The sequence below is a fragment of the Amphibalanus amphitrite genome, unplaced genomic scaffold (genome assembly GCF_019059575.1).
Source record: "Amphibalanus amphitrite isolate SeventyFive unplaced genomic scaffold, NRLGWU_Aamphi_draft 000045F_arrow, whole genome shotgun sequence".
Classification (NCBI taxonomy): Eukaryota; Metazoa; Arthropoda; class Thecostraca; order Balanomorpha; family Balanidae; genus Amphibalanus; species Amphibalanus amphitrite.
The window spans coordinates 1,011,571-1,032,742 of NW_024881541.1; positions in this window are offsets into that span (position 1 = coordinate 1,011,571).

Here is a 21,172-nt window from a genome sequence, read left to right on the forward strand (position 1 = left end):
GCCCCACTCTCCCCTACCCTCTTGACTTGTCAGCGCCCTCTTCACTCGTATAGTGCCCTACTCATCGTATAGCATCATCCTCACCATACGGCGCCCTCCTGACCTGCCGGCGCTCTCCCCACTATACAGCGCCCTGCAGACTTGTCGGTGCCCTCTTCACGTAGCGCCCTCAAGATCTGTCGCAGCCCTCATCACCGTGCAGTGCCCTCCTCACCTGTCGGCGCCCTCCTCGCCTGTCGGCGACATCTTCGCGTTCAGCGCCCTCCTGACCAGTCAGCGCCCTCCGCAATGTATAGCGTCCTCATCACCATACAGCGCCTTCCTGACCGGCTGACGCTCTCCTCACCATACATCGTCCTCCTGACCTGTCGGCGCCCTTTTCACCGTAAAGCGCCCTCCAGATCGGCGCCCTCCTCACATTACAGTGCCCTCCTCACCGATTATCGTTCTTCTCACCATACACTCCGGACCTGTCAGCGCCCTCTCCACGTTACCTGTGCTGGTTACAGACGGTGGTAAGTTCTGATCACTATGTTATGCGCTTAGTTGTGTATTATGGTTTTCCATGATCCGTCATATTTTGTGAATTGCCGTAGAAGCTTGGGCTTGAGAGAAGGTGAGCTTGAGAGCAAACCAAGCTCAGTTTAAACTCATTTTGTTTAAAGTTTTGTTTAAAATTTTGGCTTCGCATAATAACAAATGTTACCTCGCACGTAAACTATCCAGTTTTTTTACAACTATTTACAATTAGAAAAGCGTTAGGCGCCAACGATTTAGGCGCCAACTAGAAATAGAGCAATTTCCGGAAAATAAAGGCATGACAACGTTTCCAACGCCTTATTTTGGAGCTTACTGCATCTAGTTCGGCAAACATCCATCGAGCACGTGCCACTGGCCCGACCGGCAAACTATTCACTCATCTTATTCACTCTCATTCAACTCATTCACTTATCACTTTCGTCCTTTTTGGGTCGGTCGTAACCAGACGACGCTTGACACCAGAATTTGAGACCTAAATTGGAACCGAAGGACGGAGGAACTGAGCCATGGGGTCGAAAAATACACCAGTAATGCAGACATTCGCAGCCCGTTTGTGTTTGCCTGCAAGGCTGCAAGAATGCCGAGCCTCGCTTCCGTTTGAAATGCGCAAAATGTAAATGCACTTTTCATCTGGAATACCTAGAATAAACCGTAGTTTGAGTGGAATAAGGTCGCGTGACCATGTAAGGGAAATACGAGAGTGTACATTTTGTCGTCCTTGCTCGGCATTGATAGCGTCCTCCTGAGCCGAAATTGGCGCCCTTCTGACCCGAAGTTGGCGCCCTCCTGACCCAAAATTGGCGCCCTCACCAATTCTAGCCCCCCCCCCCCCCCCCCCCAAAAAAAAATCCTGGCTGCGCCCCTGCTCGTCATAGCTATACACCGACTGAACGATTGCCTTGAAACTTTTAGCGATTGATTAGAGCAGCATTATCTATAAAATGTATATCTCGGAATTTTGATATCGGTGACCTAAGGTCAGGTCAATTTTGCGGCCTCTACATTATCATATCATATCTGACTCGTCTGTCATCGATGCCAGAGCCTCTGTTCACACTCATCTTTTAACTGATCATTTTCCTGTTATCATTCGTACAACCACCAGACGAGCCCGGATAGCTCCTGTGACTTTTCAGACACGTGCATGGAACAGAGTAGATTGGGATGCTTTCTCCCTGTACATTTTGTGTGCAAACTGGAACTTGTTTTACCTTGCCCCCGATATAAACACCAAACTGACATGCTTTATGAATATCTGGAATAACGTAGTAAGTGTACACTGTCCTGTTACAACTAAACGTGTGAAACGCCCATACTGTCCCTGGCTCAAAAATGAAAAAGTAAGAACTGGTATGTTCGAGCGAGATGCTGCGCGTCGCGCTTGGAATCGAACCCATTCTGACGCGGACAAAAACGAGTACCGTCGCCTGCGCAATAGTGCCAAAGTTGTGCTGACCGAGCACCGTCGTTCCAACCTCACGGAATTATTAGGACGAGACGCAAGGCGCTTTTGGGCGAGATTGAAAGACTTTGGCGCGGACCTCTCTAAAAGACACCGCTCCAAATCGAAAACAGCGGAAAGCAGCCTCTCCGCAGACTCTCTTAACAAGCACTTTGCCAGCGTCGGTGCTCGCGTAGCGGAGGCCGCACACGCCGCGACCTCGGCCTCAGCGCCGAGCCTCGCCCAAATCGAGTATGTGCTACCTCTTTCGTCTCACATTGTGTAACCCTTCCAGAATTTTCGCGCATTATATCTCGGCTCGGAGCGTCACGGGTAGTAGGTTTAGACGGCATACCCCTGCACGCCCTCCGGAGCTGTCTCCCCGTCATAGTTCCCCATATTCTCCACCTTGTCAACACATCCATATCCACCTGTACCTTTCCAGATGCCTGGAAGGTCGCCGTCGTCACTGCCATCCACAAATCAGATCTCAACGACCCTTGCAACTACCGCCCAATATCAATTCTTCCAGCCTTATCAAAGATCCTTGAAAAAGTGGTATGCTCCCAACTCAGTTCCTACCTTATCACAAACCACATCCTCTCACCCTCCCAATACGCTTATCGCCCATCACACTCTACGGAAGATGCCCTCCTCGACATTGTCGGATGGACAGCTGAAAAGATTGATGTCGGTCACCTTGTGTCACTAACATCGATCGACTTGAGCAAGGCCTTCGACAGCGTCGACCACCCGATACTGCTGGACAAGCTAGAGTGGTACGGTGTATCATCCAGCTGGTTCAGCAGCTACCTGTCCGGCCGCTCTCAGCTTGTTCGTGGAGGTTCCTCAGCGGCTCTTCCTCTCTCACATGGAGTCCCCCAAGGCTCTATAATCGGTCCCATCCTCTTCCTCATCTTTATCAACGACCTACCATCTTTCCTGCCCCATGGTAGACTAGTAGGTACCCTGCGCAGATGATACCCAAATCCTAGACTCAGCTCCTAACAATCCTGACGAACTCCAAGCGCTGAGGTATCGAGCCAAAAATAACGTTGAATGTCTTCAGCAATGGTTTAGTAGAAACAGTTTGAAAATGAACGCGAGAAAAACTTCTTTCATTATCATTGGCACAGTAAATGCAGTTGAAAAAGCATCATCCTTCACAATTCGGATAAATAACGAAGAAATCCGGCCACAAAAAACATCTAAAAATCCTAGGCGTTGAATTCGATCAGACCCTCACCTGGGAGCGCCACATATCCTCAGTCGCCCGGCGTACCAACACAATCATCATATCTCTTTTCAAAATCCGATCTCACCTCTCCAATGACATCCTCGAAATTTTGTCCAGACCCACGTCCTCCCTCACCTTCAGTATTGCTTGTCAGTATGGGGTGGGGCGACACGCACCCGTCTGAACCGACTGCAGAAGGTCATAAATTTTGCCGCCCGACTGGTCTCTGGTTTACGCCGAGGCGACCATGTATCCCCCGCCCTCGCGACGCTTGGGTGGCCCGATATCGACACGCTAGTGATGCGTCGCGACGCGATAAACATCTACCGCGCCCTACATGACCCCGCGGCCCCCCAGCCGCTCAAAGCCATGGCGCGCACTCGTCAGTGTGTTCGCGTCGAACGCAAGCCACCGCCGCCGGCGCTGCGGCCTGCGGTACTCGCGCCCCCTCGCCTCCAGCTGACTGACGACCGCGCGGCGACTTTTTCCTTACCGAGCCGCCGTGTCGTGGAATAAACTTTCGCGTGTGACTACACTTTACACGTCACGTCGCCAGCTCATGACCAGGCTGGAACAGTGATAAATACCCTCCTTATCTGCTTATTTTCAACTCTGTTACTTTCATTACATGTATGTGTGTTTGCAAATGTATGTTGTGCTGTCAATGCATCGCCATGTTAACTGGGCTCGTAATAGCCACCTGTGGAGAGTTTCCAGTAAACACACTGATATCATGTGTTTATCATTTATACACTGATAAACACAATACATATATTAAATGATAAACACAATACAATACAATTATAAGTCAATGGGAGAAAATTGAAAACCGTCTGTTTTGCATGAACGCTATTCTAGGCAATCTCAAACATCGAGATGTAGGTAAAATTGACACACTGAACCGGAAAATGGCAACTGTGACCCCCTTGTTATGTCCCCGAGGTCATCTCGGGTCACGAACAGAATCTAACAGTTTTTTGCTAATAACTTCTGATAGAGGCGTGCTAGAGCGCTGAAAAAGCATTAGATGTGTTCGGCTCGACGTTGCGGATCGACTGATATGCAACATGACCTTTTCCGGTCAGGTCATGACCTTGACCTGAGGTCACATTTTCAAGTTGACCTTTCAAGGTCAAATTATAGTTCATTCGACGCGTCTTGACGAGAGGAACACGGTGCTGGCAAAAGTAATGTCGTGACTCTTTTGAGTCAAAAGTTATTTCCAAAAAAAACTCGTAAAAACGGCTATTTTTGGAGTTTTTGCCCTCTGGAGGCTAAACCGTTAATCTGAGGACAAATCTGAGAGCAACACTCAGAAAGGTCTGTAAAAGGACTATCGAATGCGCTTTTCCGCGGCGCTGTACCTCTATCGGTTCCCGAGATAGCCGTCGGTAGTTTCCAAAATGTTGAGATAGTCAACATTTAACCTTTGGTGACCTCTGGTGACCTGGGTTGGTGGCGGGGTCAGTACGTGCCGGTGTCCTCCTGTTGCTTCCAGATCACCAACGAGTAACTGAAAAAGTCACGTCCAAGCGCATTCAGCACACGCCGTCCCAACACCATCTACACAACTCCCAGACACGTCGATCAGCCAAGCCGCCTCAAGAAATCCAATGTGCTCCACTTTGTGATTAAGTTCAGCGTTATGAGGAAAATCATTGTTAATACTGTATGAGTCATTTGACCTTATCCTCAATCCTTTAAGTAAACTGTAATGGAAAAAATACAATACAAAAGCGATATATTTCGAGCACTGCTCTTTCTCAATCGGTTCGGAAGTTAGTATACTAACTTCCGAACCGATTGAGAAAGAGCAGTGCTCGAAATATATCGCTTTTGTATTGTATTTTTTCCATTACAGTTTACTTAAAGGATTGAGGATAAGGTCAAATGACTCATACAGTGCTCCACTTTGTGTTAAAATTATTTATTTGTCCCTTAAAAGGACTCTCCCACCTTCAACTAAGTTAATGAATTGGCATAAAAGTGATGTCCCTTGGTTCGGAAAGATCAAAAATGAATATCTACCAAATTTCACCGACAAATATTAACTGGTTTTCAAGATATTAGACGTTTACTTTTGTTTACTTTTTGGGATCTCCGCTGTTCCCAGCGACTTATTTGGAAACAATAATTTGGTAGCCTCGAAGTGCGGCAGACGTTGCGCGCAAAGCAGTGTATACTAGAGATGTCATTCGGATACCAACCTTTTAGTATACCGATACCAAACCGCTACCAACTTGGTATTTGGTATTTCAAGGCGAGTGGATTTGGTATTTTGTTGGTATTATAAATCCTCACTAATGTAAAAGAGGCTGAGAATTTGGTAAAAAGTTGGTATTTTCCTCATATTCCCAAGTCGGTTTGGTTTCGGTATTTTCCATGGATATTGTTGGTATTTGGTTTGGTATCGGTATCTCGATTTTCCGTAATTGACATCACTAGTGTACTGTATACTACCACGTGTTAACGATAGTTTAAGTCTAAGATTTAAAAATCGTTAGATCTCCGCTGACGTCACAAATTCTAAGGGAGCATTCCATTTCAGACTATATATTTCCCTAATTCGCCCTATCTTGGACTATAATGCTTTTCTATTTGATGATATAGCTTCTAAGAAAATTGAGTCATTGCAAATAATCCAGAACAAAGCACTCCGTAGTCCGTATAGTTGCGGGCGCGGTGTCCACGACAAACATAATATGTCTCCATATCGAACTCAATCTGCCTCCACTTGTACAGCGTCGGAAATACCAGCTCCTTCGGTTCTTCGCTCGGTCGTGTTCCTTTCCCTCTCACCACACATATGAAATACTAAATAACTATTACACTGAAGATCTGCAGCCGACTGCTCCTCTAAGACGCTTCCTGGTTATCGCCTCTCGAATTCAAATGGTAGGTACTCAACGTCTTTCGAATATCCCATCCGAACATCATGCCCTCACCTTCACTTTCCTCTTTCTTCTTACAACAAATCAAGCATACCTATCGATTTCCTATTTACCGATAAAAAGACAAAAATTACAAAAGAGGAAGCACAACAGCTGTTCTTTGAATACAAAGAAGTGCATCAGGCAGACGCATATATTTATACCGATGGTTCACGGAAAGACGGACACTCTGCCGCAGCTATAACTTCGCAAAATTATGGAAAAAAAAACAAACAGACTTCGCGACAGCCACAGCATATTCAGCGCTGAATTGATAGCGATTAGTTCAGCTCTTAAATATATTGCAAGCAAACATTTTCAGAAAGCAGTGATATGCACAGACTCGGCTTCTTCTATTAGAACTCTGATGACAAGAAAAACGGAAACACATCCTTTGGTATACAAAATAAAAAAGCAGCTGATTGCTCTACAGAAAGAAAATAAAGAAGTAAGAATCCTCTGGATCCCCGCACATATGGGGATCCAAGGTAACGAACGGGCAGATAACCTTGCCAAAACTGGACTTCTCTTCTCGTCTCGAAATCATCTTCCTCTTCCAGTTATAGATTTCATCAACCATATTTACGTCTCCTTTATGCAACTTCGACAAAGAGACTGGGAAACAATCAAACATCCACATCTCTATCCGATTAAACCATCAATTTCCCATTTCTCTTCTTCAAATCAACCTACAAGACAAAAAGAAACCGTGCTGGCCAGACTGAGGCTAGGACACACGTATCTTACACACTCGCATATATACGACCATGTACCACCTCCAATATGTCACTATTGCCCCACACATCCAAGATACACAATACAACACTTCATACTCCACTGCCCACGCTTACAGCACCACAGAAGACACATTATAAGACACATTACCACACATGGCCTCAGTCTTGATTTGCCAACTATCCTTGGCGACGACCATCCAGAGCTACATGATTTGCTTTTTATCTTTCTTCAGGAGGCACGTCTTATTAACAACATATAAAAACCACCTCACTGATACAAACGGAACCCCGAGCACTCACGGGCATGAGTGGGCGCCGCGCCGTGGGGACGATAGTAACGCGGCGCCCAGTTCCTTACACGTGCAACCTAAATCCCGGTCGTTTATCTACATTTTCCTTCTGATTGCATCGTTTGCTCGCGCTCTAGCCATTGATGTTTATTGCATTGCACTATGTGTAACTGGCGGCCCCCTATTGCGCTCTCCGACCCGCTAAGGCGGAGTCGTTGAGAGCCAACGCGGCCCCCGGTCAATGGCATTGGCAGCTTCAGCTCTGGTGACGTAAGCAGAGCGTGAAGGTTTTTTATTTTCCCTTCACTAGTGCTAAACCTATGGGAGAAACCGATTTCGAGGGCAAAACTTAAAGCCGACTTATGAACTTATTAGTCGAGATACGTAAAAACCTAGTGTACCACACGACTGCCTGATCTTTCTTCTATCGATACCCGCATCCACTTTGGCGATGGTACATACATAAAACGCTGAAATATGGCGATAAGCGGGAAGATGCCATCCTAAACGGTATCATTCAATTACATCTTGATGGTTGCTTTCTCGAATGCTCGGAACGAACCGAGTAGTGATGAACCTGACCTCTGATTCAAGCCGGATCTTGCAATACCAGCAGCTTTTTCAGGTCAGGTCAGGTCACTGACCTTTGACGTCATAAGTGAACCTCTGCACGGTCCTCAGATACCGCAACTTCGCAACGCCCTCAGTGTCAGAGCAGATTTCACAGGGAGATGAAACTTGCAGGACCTAGTATCCTCCAGAAGTCTCACAACGTGTATATCTCGCTTTTTTATTCAAGGTCATATGAGGTCAGGCCGGTCATATGACCTCACCATTATAAGCCAATGGGGGAAACTTATAAACAGCTATTTTGGAGCCCAGAACGATCTCAGACTAGCTGTAGCACACGCAACCGTGATTATTTCATGCACTCTTTACAAGGTTCGATGCTTCATTTTTTTTTTGCACCAAGAGCTTGCGTGACGTCATTGATGACGTTACTAGTGTCATAAGTTTTTCGACAATAACTTCTGATCAAATTGAGCTAGCGAGTCGGGAAAGCCACCAATAGACTCGGGAAGACCTGCCAAATCGAATGATATGTGACATAACCTCCTTCGACCAAGTTCGTGCCCTTGGGATCTCTGACCTCACCGTGACCCGAGGTCAACACCCAAAGTTGGCCTCACCCAAATAAAAAAGAATACCATTCGACGCGCCTGAGCAGGGCGAATACGATGCTGTCAAAATCGCGGCCCTGCAATCATTTTCAAAACCGAACCCGTACCTTCAGCCACTTGACCTGACCTCAGAGGTCACCGGTTGACCTGAGACCTTAAAATCGGGTACAAAACGCTGCATCTCGTAACGACACACACGCTCGTCTTTTCCGCGACGTTCTAGCTCCATTAGGGGAGAAACGGCGAGATGGGGTCGTACCCCCCGGCCCCCGGCCGGCGCGTATGTAGAAAACCAATAAGTCCGGCGAGGGTTAAGCGCAGGGGCTCCGCCACAGGGGGGGTCGGGGGGGTCCGGACCCCCCCAATAATTTTGGTGTGGGGTACAGACCCCCCCAATAATCCATGTACATATCTCAACTTTTGCTTTTATTCTCTTTAAAGAAAGAACTTAGAACCAGTCCATATGAGGTTATGCACTGTCATGTCGGACCATAATAGGCGCGGGAACCGGGGGGAGGGGGCAGTGGGGGAACTTTTCCCCAACTCTGGAGCCGTGGGGGCGGTGCCTCCACAGCTTTGAGACGGAATACTGCACTTTTTTGCATTTTTTTTAAATAAGCCAAGGGATGAAAAGTAAATGGCCTAAAACCGGTGAGAAAACTGGATTTGGGGGTACCCTAGGTTGATCTCTATTATGGTGTGCCCCCGCAGTCTGAAGGTAGTTCCCGCGCCACTGTGTCGGACCCCCCCAATCATAAAAACGTGGCGGAGCCCCTTAAGCGGGTTCCACTGTGCACAAACAGCTAAGGGCTGTGCATTTAGTATGGTCATGAGAGAATCCTGTTTGATTTGGGTTCATAATACAATTCATGATCACTTCTTGTTCATAAGTTTTATTGATTCTCTTCTTCCCAAAAACAAACAATAAATGCTCTTCTCCATATTACCCTTCACTCAACAACTTTTGATCACTTTTCCCTAAAGGCCTAAGGTAATGCATTGGTAAAAACACAAATGGATGGCTCATCTCAATAGTCAATAGGTACTTCTGTCTCCATCAGCCTTTGATCATGGTGGCAATGCAATGTGATGATGACAGCATTCCATTCCATTTAGCACCACTGAAACACAACTTAGCTCAAAAACACTCATATAAATTTATTTATCTCCATGTTTGTGCAAAATTACTTAACTTATCACATTCTTTGACTATTGCTTCAGAAAGACATATCAGGCCATAAGATTGTGTGAAACAAGAAAAGATTATCAGGCAATAGAGTTGATATATGTGTAGATGAAGTCCAGATTGTAGACTTTAGTTTGGTAGGTTGTAGGAGTTAGGTTGTAGGTTTTAGGCTGGTGGGTTCGTAGGTAGTATATTGGTAGGTTGAAAGCTTTTAGATGTTCAAAATCTTCACTGGACTTCATCTTCACATTTACCACAGAGTTGACACTTGACAAGCTGTGCCAGCCAATCTAGCAACGAAGTATTCCACACTAGCACGCACATAGGCTGAAAATGTGCACAATCACACGAAAAAAGGCTGCAAGCTTGGGAACTCTGCACTTATATGGAAACTACAGCAATATTCAATGATGTCTCATTTGCCTTCTGAAAATTTCTTAGATAGCATTGCATCAACAGTGCCAGCTCATATCATGCAGCACAGCCGTTCGGCATGGCATTTACCACATCAAGGCACGCATTGTGCACTGATCCACACAAAATTCACACCACAATAAATCTGCACTACATTGTGCATTGGCTAAGTGCCTCTGCACATACGTCTTGCTGAACTGCCATTCTGAGCAATATGTATAATGTTGCAGCCGCAGGCATGATTGTAAGCATCAGAAGAGAGCCTGATGTTCTGGAGATTAACGGAGCAGTTTGAACATGCTTGCAAATCTGATGTTATTCATAGGTCTAGGCCTGACTTCGAGGAAATTTGAAGAATAATTTGAAACCGGTTGCAATACTGTTATTCCAGCCGTTTCAGTTTCACTTTTCAGCGAGATTGTGCAGGGCCATAACAAGGCCTTCTTCACTTCAAATGATAATTGCCATTGCAAATCAGAGGCAGAACTGAATAGCACAATTATTGAAGAAAATTCTAAAAGTGAAAATCACTGCGACGAAAAAGTACTGACGGCAGGAGACGCGATTTCAATAATAGAAATAACATATCACCCAAAGCTACCTATACTGTATTTTATTTACCTCGGCCGCCGAAAACACGAGTTTTTTTCCGACTGATTGCATTCGCCGACTCGCGGCCCCAGATTTTTTTTTTTTTTCTAACTACACCGCCACCCATTAATAGGTGACCAGGAGTGCCCCCTCCCTCAGCCCAGCGACTCACAGAACCTTACTTTACCACCAGAGAAAACATAAAAATGGCAAAGTCGCGGCACTCCCTGCTAAGAAACGGAAAACAACTCAGAATAAGCAACCAGTCGGTAAGAGGAAGTCTGGTTAGTTAGAAGAAAAAAAACAGGGCAAAAGATGTCCCCGCTGAAAGCAGCGGGAGACTAAATCACTACTTCCATTACTATGTTTTATGATGTAAAAGAACACTCATTCAGGGTTAGTAAAGGGACACATACATACATACAAAGCACAGGTTCTGGTCAGTATTCTGCAAAAGGTCATGTGTGACCGGATGAACCGTTCCAGCTAAGCAGAGCTTGTTGCTGGTCGGGGTCACCGGTCACAACGCCGTAAGGGTGGGTTCGGTGTAAGCCGGTGTAAGCCACAGTGACTATGGCTGACAGGCTACGCTACACGAGTAGGTGTTTGGAGGAATTGAACAAAAAACTACAACGTGATACAACGCATGCATATTATTCTATTTGAAAGTACCTTATTTATTTGCATATTTTACTATTGATTATTGATCTTATGTAAACAAAAGCTACACAGGGTGTTCTAGGAAATACTCCTTACTTATTTTCTTTACTTGTAATTTAGACATGTTGATAACGCATTGAGCGTTGAATTGAGTTGCCATAATTTTATTCCAGATGCGAGGCCCAAGCCATGTTACATTACGAGTGCAGTATAATCTTTTTATAAATGGTTCAATGAACTGTTGACGATTTCTGGTCCTTGAATCGCTAGGGTCACTAAGGGTAAATAATCCACCAACAGATGATGGGAGAGAAAAGGAAAGTTTTCTGTGCATTAAGATAATAGCCTGCTGTTTTGCTATATTATGAACTTTGAGAAGCTTAAGGCTTTTGAAAATTTCCTCTGTGTGTGCTAAACGATGCTGATGAGTAATAATACGAATGGCTCGCTTCTGAAGCAACTCAATTTTGTTCAAGTAAGAAGGAAATGTGAATCCCCACACCACACAACAATAATTGATATATGGTAAGACCAGTGAATTGTACAAAAGAGTTAGCAAATGAGTATCAAGGAAAAATTTTGCTCTGCTCATTACCCCAATGTTACGACTGATAACTGTTGTTAAGTGGTCAATATGGAGATTCCATTTAAGGTTCGGATCTATTATCATTCCTAAGTACTTGACTGATTGAACAGCCTCAATAGGATCACCATTTAATGTTACGTTAAGTTCTGCTGGATTGAGTGTATTATTGTAGATTTGATACACTGTTTTCTTTGTGTTAAGGCTAAGTTTATTTGCTTGCAACCACGTGCATATAATGGGCAATTCAACATTAATCATATTTTGAAGCTGGAACACAGTTCCACTTTCAAAGATGAAGACCGTATCATCTGCATACAGTAAACATTGTGCTGTTTTACAAATATTTGGAAGATCATTTACATAAAGTAAGAAAAGCAAAGGACCAAGAATGGAGCCCTGGGGTACACCAATGTTAACATTTTCTATTGAAGATCTTGCACTGTTATATTCTACACACTGTTTTCTATTAGTAAGGTAAGATTCTATCAGGCTAAGTGCTTGCTCAACAATGCCATATTTGCTACATTTTCTTATTAGTATGTCATGATCTACAGTATCAAATGCTTTTTTTAAATCGATGTACAGAGCTATGGCAATGTTGCCTTTTTCAAATACTTTCATTATTGTATCCTGCAGGAGAAGTATGGGCATATATGTTGAAAGTGACTTTTGAAAGCCAAATTGGCTAGCAGACAATATATTATGTTGCAGGAGATATTCCATGAGTCTTTTGTGAATTATCTTTTCAACAAGTTTTGAGATATAAGGCAAAATACTTATTGGTCTATAGTTACACATGCTGCTTTTGTTGCCAGCTTTGTAAATAGGTTTGACAACTGCAATTTTCATGTTTTCTGGGAAGATACCTTTTTCCAAGCAGAGATTAACCAAGTGCACAAGTTCAGGTATTATTGTAGAGTAGGTAGACTTGAATATCTTTGCATTTATACCATCTATACCTGAGCCAACATTTTTCATGGCTTTGATGATCGAGTTTAGCTCAGCTGAATTAGTAGGCTCAAATTTGGATATATGCTCAGCATGATCACTTATTATATAACTTAAAGGGTCAGTGTTGCTTGGAGGAATTTCATTTTTCAGTTTTTCACATATTGAAATGAAGTATTTGTTAAATGAAGCAGCTATGTCATTTTCATCATCCAGTTGTGTACCATTTTCATTGACAAAGCTACTGGGCAAGGACTGCCTACTGCATCCTCCCATGGCACATTTTTTTTTTTGGAATTGACGGTATTAGCGTGATGATGCTGCAAAAGTTTTTCTTGGGTGTGAGACATGCTCTGCTTGACGTTGTAAACTCGAGCCTTGTCACCGGTACAGTGCCGCACGCCTGGAAGCATGCGCTGGTCACACCCATTCCTAAAGCCGGAATTGCCACCGACCGTCCGATACTCGACCCATCTCGATTCTGCCAGCAATAATGAAAATTGTCGAGCGCGTTGTACAGGCGCAGCTCATTGCTTATCTCGAGGACAATTGCCTGCTCTCCGATTGTCAACACGGGTACCGTAAATTCCGTTCCACTGAAACCGCACTGCACGTGATCACCGATCTGGCGCTTCACGCTATGGACAACGGCGAGATAAGTATTCTGGTACTTCTCGATTTATCTAAATGTTTTGACGTTGTTCCGCATGACAAGCTGCTAGAAAAGCTGTCTCTCTACGGCATCACTACCAAATGGTTCCGTGACTATTTGGCCGACCACGCGCAGCAGGTGCAGGTACGGTGCGCAGACGGAAGGATGCTACTTTCCGATGAAAAGAGCAATGTGATCGGTGTATACCAGGGCGGCGCCCTCAGTTGTATTCTGTACATGCTGTTTGCGAACGACCTTAGCTTGCATGTGCCGGACGGTGTTAGTGTCGTCCAGTATGCGGACGACACACAACTGATAGTGACAGGCAGAAAGTGTGACTTACCGCAGCTCGTCGCCCGTATGGAGCACGCACTCGACATGTTGTACCAGTGGTTTTGCTTCAACCGGATGAAGCTCAACTCCAAGAAGACGCAGATGTTAGTGCTAGGTACCCCCTCAATGCTGCGCAATGTACCACCTGTGACGTTGACCTTCAATGGAGATGTCATTCCAGACTCAGGAGTAGTTAAAAACCTCGGTGTTCAACTTGACAGGTATCTAAATTTTGAGGCTCAGATAGACAATATGTCCCATAAGTGCGCCGGTATTCTGATAGCCCTAAGTCACGCACGTCACGTCATACCTAGACCTGTGTTAAAGGGCATCACAGAAGCTCTAGTGTTATCCATTGTGCGCTACTGCATGTCGGTGTATGGGTCTTGTACTAGCACACAGCTGCACCGTGTACAGAAGACCATCAATTTCTGCGCACGTGTCGTGACCGGGAAAAGGCGATGTGATCACATCTCGGGTGCCATATCGAGCCTCGGCTGGCTCACGGCCGAACAGTTGGTGGCCTACCATACCTTGTGTGCAGTCGAGCGGACGATGAAGTCAGGTCATCCTGACTTTCTTCTTAAGACTTTCGGACAGCGAGCCCACCAGCGGCATGATCATAACACCAGGCGAGCGGACTCGTTTACCCTTCCGGCCATCCGTGTGGAGGCCGGCAGGCGGCGACTCTGTTACCGCGGTGTGTCGCTGCTGAACGACAGCGGCATTGAGCCTGGCACTTTGTCTTTCCGGGCAGATGCCAGGCTGTTCGCTGGATCTCTCTGATTCACGATATCGTTTCTGGTGCGAGTGTATGCATGGTATGCGAATGTTTGTAGTCATTTCCGTGTGTCTGTTCCAACTTCCCATTGTATTACCATTCAGACGCGAGTAAGTGAAAAGCCATGTAATCGTGGATCTTATTCAAATAAATCTGTTCTGTTCTGTTCTTTTCAAAAGCTCCCACATTTTCTTGGAGTTAGATTTATTTTCTTGAAATTGATTTTGGAAATAATTTTTCTTTGCTACTTTTATGATAATGTTAAGGCAGTTCCTATGCCTATTGTAGGCAAGCTTATTCTCTGTGGTTGGGTTTTTATTTTTTTCTTTGTACAAAAACATTCTCCTATTGATAGATGTTAGTATTGCTGGAGTTATCCATGGTTTTATAGCTTTACTTTTCCTTGTGCATTTTATTTCAGTGCTAAACATCTTTATTCCTGAGGAGTATGCATCTATGAGAATGTTTGAGGCAATGTTTGGGTCTGTAGTTTGTGAGAAATTTCGCAGATGCTCAGTAATATAGTCTTTGAGACTGTCCATTCTGTTTTCATTGAAGATGAGCTTATAAGTATCATGTCTTTTGGCATCTTTGTGAGGGTAAGAGCAGGTAAAGATAGGAAAGTGATCAGAGAGATCTTCATATATAATCCCAGAGCAGGAGACCAGTTCAATATTGTTGCAAAAAATATTATCAAGCAGAGAACCCCTTTCATCAGAGATTCTTGTTGTTTTAAAGATAGTTGGCCAGAAGCCATGAAAAGCAAGTGTATTGAAGAATTCTAATGTTTTGTTATTATTTGCAATATTGAAGAGGTCATGGTTAAAGTCACCTGCCAGGAAGGTTGTCTTATTCTCATGATTTATATTCTCAAGCAACGATTCAAGTTCACAGCAAAAAATGTCACTGTCCAAGTCTGGAGGTTTGTATATAGCTCCAACAATGCATGTTGGATAACTATCGACTTGGCATTCTATGATAACTGATTGAGTACATTGTAGGGTTTTAATTTTAGATCTGAGTGAATGTTTAACTGATTCAGTATTTACATAAATTGCCACCCCACCTCCTATTTTGCCATTCCTATTCTCAAAATAACCTGTATATCCAGGAAGTTGTCTATTAGAAATTTGGTCGTCCGATAACCATGTTTCAGTGATGCAAATGATATGCCAAACACAATGACTTCTGGTCAAAAACAACTGAAGTTCTTCAAATTTATCATTTGAGCAAATAGACCTGGCATTTATATGAATGATATTCAAAAGATAGTGTGATGATTTATTTGTATCAAACATTGACGGAAGGGAGAAATAGCCACAAGAGGATTGTAGGGTTTTAAAGCTGTTGTCATCAACCTGCAGTTCAGGTGAGGTGATATTGGCAAAGGGATTAAATTGTTGGCTATTTAGAGGTTCTGGGATATCAGAACACTCTAAGAGGTTCATGACTATACTGTATTTTAGGTACTATACCTTGTTTTACGGATTTTCTGATAAGACAGACCAAGAGACCAAAAAAAGCAGGCGCTCTCGGTACTCGGGGAAGCCCAGTTCAAGCATTTTGTCAGAGGGGCCAGATAAAAGAAGAACTTTAGTAGTGGGATTTATTATAACACTAATTTCAAGCTAATTTATACTATAAACTGCAATACTTTGTAATGCTTGAAATGTTGAAACTACAAATGGAAACAAAATGGCTCAAACTCGAGCAGTGAGCTCTAACTTATTTTTTTATAAATTAGTCTTCTAAACACACTTTTATTTGGAATGAGAAGATATGTATGTCACGTGACATATGCAACAGAGGCACAATTCATCCAACCTTGATGCTGCTATTTGTGAATCACGTGGCGTGTGTACTATGATTTGTTGGTAAACAAAGGCAATGCATATTGATATAGGTACTGGAGCATAGATATTAGATATCTATATAGGTAGCTATGATGTTTGTTTATGTTTATGTAAGTCTGGAAGAGTATGCAGTAAGACCTCATTCAACAACAGAGTCAGGGTTATGTATACCATACCAGATTATATGAAGTAAGTATAATGATAAGGGAACAGGTAATGTTGAGTGTTATGAACTTAAATGGAGATTGGATTACTTTTTTTTATCTGAGCAATGCTGCACCAAAAGTGCATCCCATGGCACAGCATACTTTCAACCTTGCCATATGCTACTTCAAGTTGTAGTAGTAATGTATTTTGTATTATTGTATTATATTGTAGTATTATTGTAGTATGTATTATGTTATGTATGCTGATCAGTGCAAAGTGCAGGCACATGTAGCACATATTGCTATAAGCCATCAGGCAGCATTTTGGTCAACAACAACAATCCATGTGATTGTGTGACCATTCATGTGGCCATGCGCCACTAGGGGCATGCACCAGACAGGAATCCGACCAGGAGCAACTCCTTAAGGGTTAGCAGCTCAATAATGCTGATAAAGATTATGAACAAGGCAAGCCACCCAGTCTCCTGGTTAAAATGTTTAAAATGGCCTTTCTGCCAGGCACTGGTGCATATTTCAGCACCCATGTATGCATTCCATTCTCACATTCATTCCACGTGCAGCCACGCAGCTCCAATAGCACTCTGGCAGAGCTGGCAGCTGCACGCCTGGGTGGCTCGTATAAGATCAAGGTGATCATTTACTATCAGAGAACCAATTAAGAAGAGCTCCAGTAAAGGGTCAGATATCTCTGCCAATGCACGCCCCTATATCCAGTGCCCATTTCGTGCAACTGACACATATGCCATTTGGGTAGCAAGATCAGCACCTGCATTGTTGTGTTTGCACCATAATGAATTAATTGTGGCACATTGTATAATGTGTATATGTATGCATGGTATTGTTTTAAGATGGTGTGCGGAAGGTTGAAAGTAAGCCAACCAACACTCCTCCGCAAACATTGCTCAGATGCTGCATAATGCTAGGTTGCTACTCACACTGACCTTGTGCTTAGTTCCCCTTCTTCGTCTGCCGGTTAGACCGGGTAGAGGGCACCACATACTCTTCCAGGTTGGTTGTCTTGTTAGCTACAAATCCTTTAGGGATGTCTGTGAGTGTCTGGGAGCGCATGAAGTTGCTGCCCTGGTTACTTTGTTGTGTGGTTTTGTTGGCTGCCTTTTGAAGAGTTGCTTTCACTTCTTTCTCTGACAGCCATGGCTGGATGCGGGTGTAGCGCTTTTCAGCGGAGTCTCTAGCCATGATGTTTCCATTTCTAGTATAGTAGTTGAGCACCTCCCTACGCTTTCTCATTTCCTCCAGCATTGTAATCATTTTGGCTCTTTTCTCAGTTAAGTTTTCATGCACAGTGATTTTTTCTCCTGGCTGGCCCCCCTGATCAAATTTTGACTGGTAGACTGCCTCCCTGTCATCATGGTCCTGGAACTTCACAACTACTCGTTTTTTGTTGCGAAGGCGGTGGCATGCTACTATTTCTCCCTTCATGTCTACTTTCAGTTTTTCCTTGATGATTTTCTTGACAGTCTCTCTAGTCTCACTAGGAGTTTCCCCCTCTTCACCCTCAGGGAAAGCCCCACCCAGAATCAGAGAGGTCTTTCGGTTATACTGCTCAACCTCGTCTAGGTTTCTATCCACCTTTGTTATCTCCTCCCACAGCTTTTTGTTTTCCGTTTTCAAGTTTTCAATCACCTCACTGCTCTTTTTTTGTTCTTTTTTTACTTTTTCTAACTCATCCCTCAAGACCGAAGTCTCCTTCTCCACCGCCTCCATCACCAGCTTTTTTATCATCTCACTATCCATCACTGGGCCTCCCCGTGATACTCAAACTAAAGGGTTGAGAAACTGAAAAAACTGAAACTGTTCAATGCACAATCTAGTGTCCTAGCCTTACGTTATAGATCAAATATAATGGTCCTAACTTACGGTCCTAAATTTACTTGAAGTGAACAAAAATCAGTAAGTACTCCCTTCGCAGTGCGCCAATATCGTCGTCAGAACACCTCTCGCTGGACCCGTCCGCTCGCAAGCGCGTCAGGAGACCGAATGGATGACGTAATCAACAAATAATTGGCCAATAGAGATCATAAAAAATGTTTTTTGGAACAATATAAGAAAAAAACAGGTAACACAATATCATTTTGTTATTTAATAATGTCAAAAATTCGTCTTAACGACCTTAGATGGGGACTTTTTACTCTATGACGTCATGTATGTCAACAGTTTTCAAGAGGAAGTATAACAGTGGAATAAACCTATCTCTATTTGTAACTTGTTCGCCATTTCTGTCGACATTTGACTGCTACCATATCCCAAACTCTGACTGTACCCGGTGTTCTATATACTCTGAGCCAACGCCGACTGGCGGCCAAGGTGTTTACGCCTGTGGTCGCCGGGCGCCTCTCCCCAGCACGGGGCCGTCATTATCTCTTCCCTTCTACCTCCTACACATTAGATTAAACAACTGTAGGGGTTTTTTCCCTGCGCTCTTTGGCTTCAGCGCGAGGTTTTTCCCCTTTGCAATAGGCGTCAGGTTTTTTGTTATTTAGGACTTTTTCCCTGACCAATACACCCCACACCAGTACACTGACACCTTAAACAAGTGTATGAATATGTGATGTAAATAAATGTTACCGTTTCTTCATCTGTGTTTTTGTTCCGGCTTTTTCGGCACTTCGGCAAAAGTAAGTTCCCCATTAGATTTGCTGATACACGCTAAGGATAGGCTCCCACGTTGCTATTGCTTCCGGGTTCACATAAACCGGCTTAACCTTCCAGGTGGTGGGGGGGGGGGCATTTTTTTGCCCCCCCCCCCTTTAGTTTTTTCAATATATCTCATGAACCGCTGCGCCGATCGTCACCAAACTTTCAGTACCCTCCCGGGAGCAGCTAGCGCACATGGTGACCAAAAATTTTTCCAAAGGCTATGATAGGTTGGCCGCTAATGACGTCAGAGTGACGTCATTTTTGCAATTTTTGACCCAAAAAAGGTTTCGCGGGAAGAGGTGTCAGGCCTACAGCTTTAGAGATGCAGAAAAATGTTTCAGACATAAAAGGTGTGGAATCAAAAGGGCTACAAAACTGCTATTTCGGTTTTTCGATTTTTTTGGATTTCGACCCCCAAAAATCAAAAATAGATTTTTTGAATTTGATAGCCGAAAAATCCAAAAAGTTTTTTTGAATTTCAAAAAACGGAATATATGTGATAGTCCCTACCGCCTTCTATCTACATACCAAATTTGAGATCGATACCTCTTTTTTTGGCCAAGTTATAGCGAAAAAACTGTTCAAAATTGATGACGTCAAATTTTCAAACTCAATTTTTAGCGATTATGGACCTTGTAGCGCAAAACAAAGACCACCATTAGACTCCCCGTGACGAGCTGCATCGAATCGATACCCATTTTATGCAAAAATATCAACTTTGAAATTTGACCTGACCTTGACCTGACCTCCACCAGAAAGTGACCTAAACCATACCTGATTGTCTTATAACCAACACAATTGAGTTGGAAATGAAAAACTGGCCATAAAACATGCATCGCATAACCTTAGTAAAGTTCGGCTCATGTGGTGACCCTTGGTGACCTTTGGTGACCTGACCTGTAACCTGACCTGGTATGACCGGTGACCTCTAATAGCAACATATGTACTAGACAACTGACGCCTCATCGCTGATTTTCGACAAAATGCGTTTTACTCGGTGTTATAGCGCTTTCCCTAGAAGCCCCGCGAACGGTGAAACATTTTATCTTTGACCTGACCTGTGACGTCATCGGTGACCCCGAGGACCGAGGTCAATGAAATTTGGTTTCCTTCGACAAATTTGACAGGGCTATCGAACGCCGTTTGAATTTTCCGGATCCGTCCAGTAGTTTCGGAGATACGGGGGGGGGCAAAAAAATGCCCCCCCCCCCACCGCGCGGAAGGTGGCTGGTAGGCCCACCGCCTGCCGGGTTAACGTAAAACTTTGTTCCTGGCCAAAATTGCCAGATGTAATGACCCCCGGCTCCAGACTGACTTTAGGCTGGCGGAGCAAAAAAAAATATATAGTCGCCGTGCTCTCATGGGCCCAATCTTATAAACGCCGTGAAATGGATATGGCAGCACTCTAATGCGTGGTTCACACCGGATCCGTAATGACCGTTACGTTCCGTAATGAATACGGTGGCGATTAAAAAATATCTTTTGAAGTGGAGGGAACAATGCAACGCGCATGCGTAGTTCGATTTTATGACGCCGTAACGCCGTAATGGTTACGGATTCGGTGTGCACCGGGAATTGCCATCGCTGAGCGTCACCGTTCGAATTAAGTGCGCCAAAACTCTATTTTGTTTATAAGCAAGCGGAAAATGGACTAAAGCCAAGAGCTGTTTTTAATATCAGAGCGTCAGAATGTAGACTTGTTTTACTCTCTTCCTTTTAATTTGTTAATTTCACTTTGACATAGGGGTCTGCAATTGTATCGAGGCATATCATTGTTAATTAAACGCCGGTGGGCAGAACACTGGACAGAGATTCTTGCATTATGTATTGCATTACAAAGAGGACATGCCTATGCCTGTCAACGCTGAAGTTTATTTCTTACATTCGTTGCTATTCGTGGGTGATGGGAACACCAACGGACGCAAGAATCCGTATTGTATACCATTTGCTCGGTTGGTTTGCCTTGAGTCAATGTGGATTCAAATGT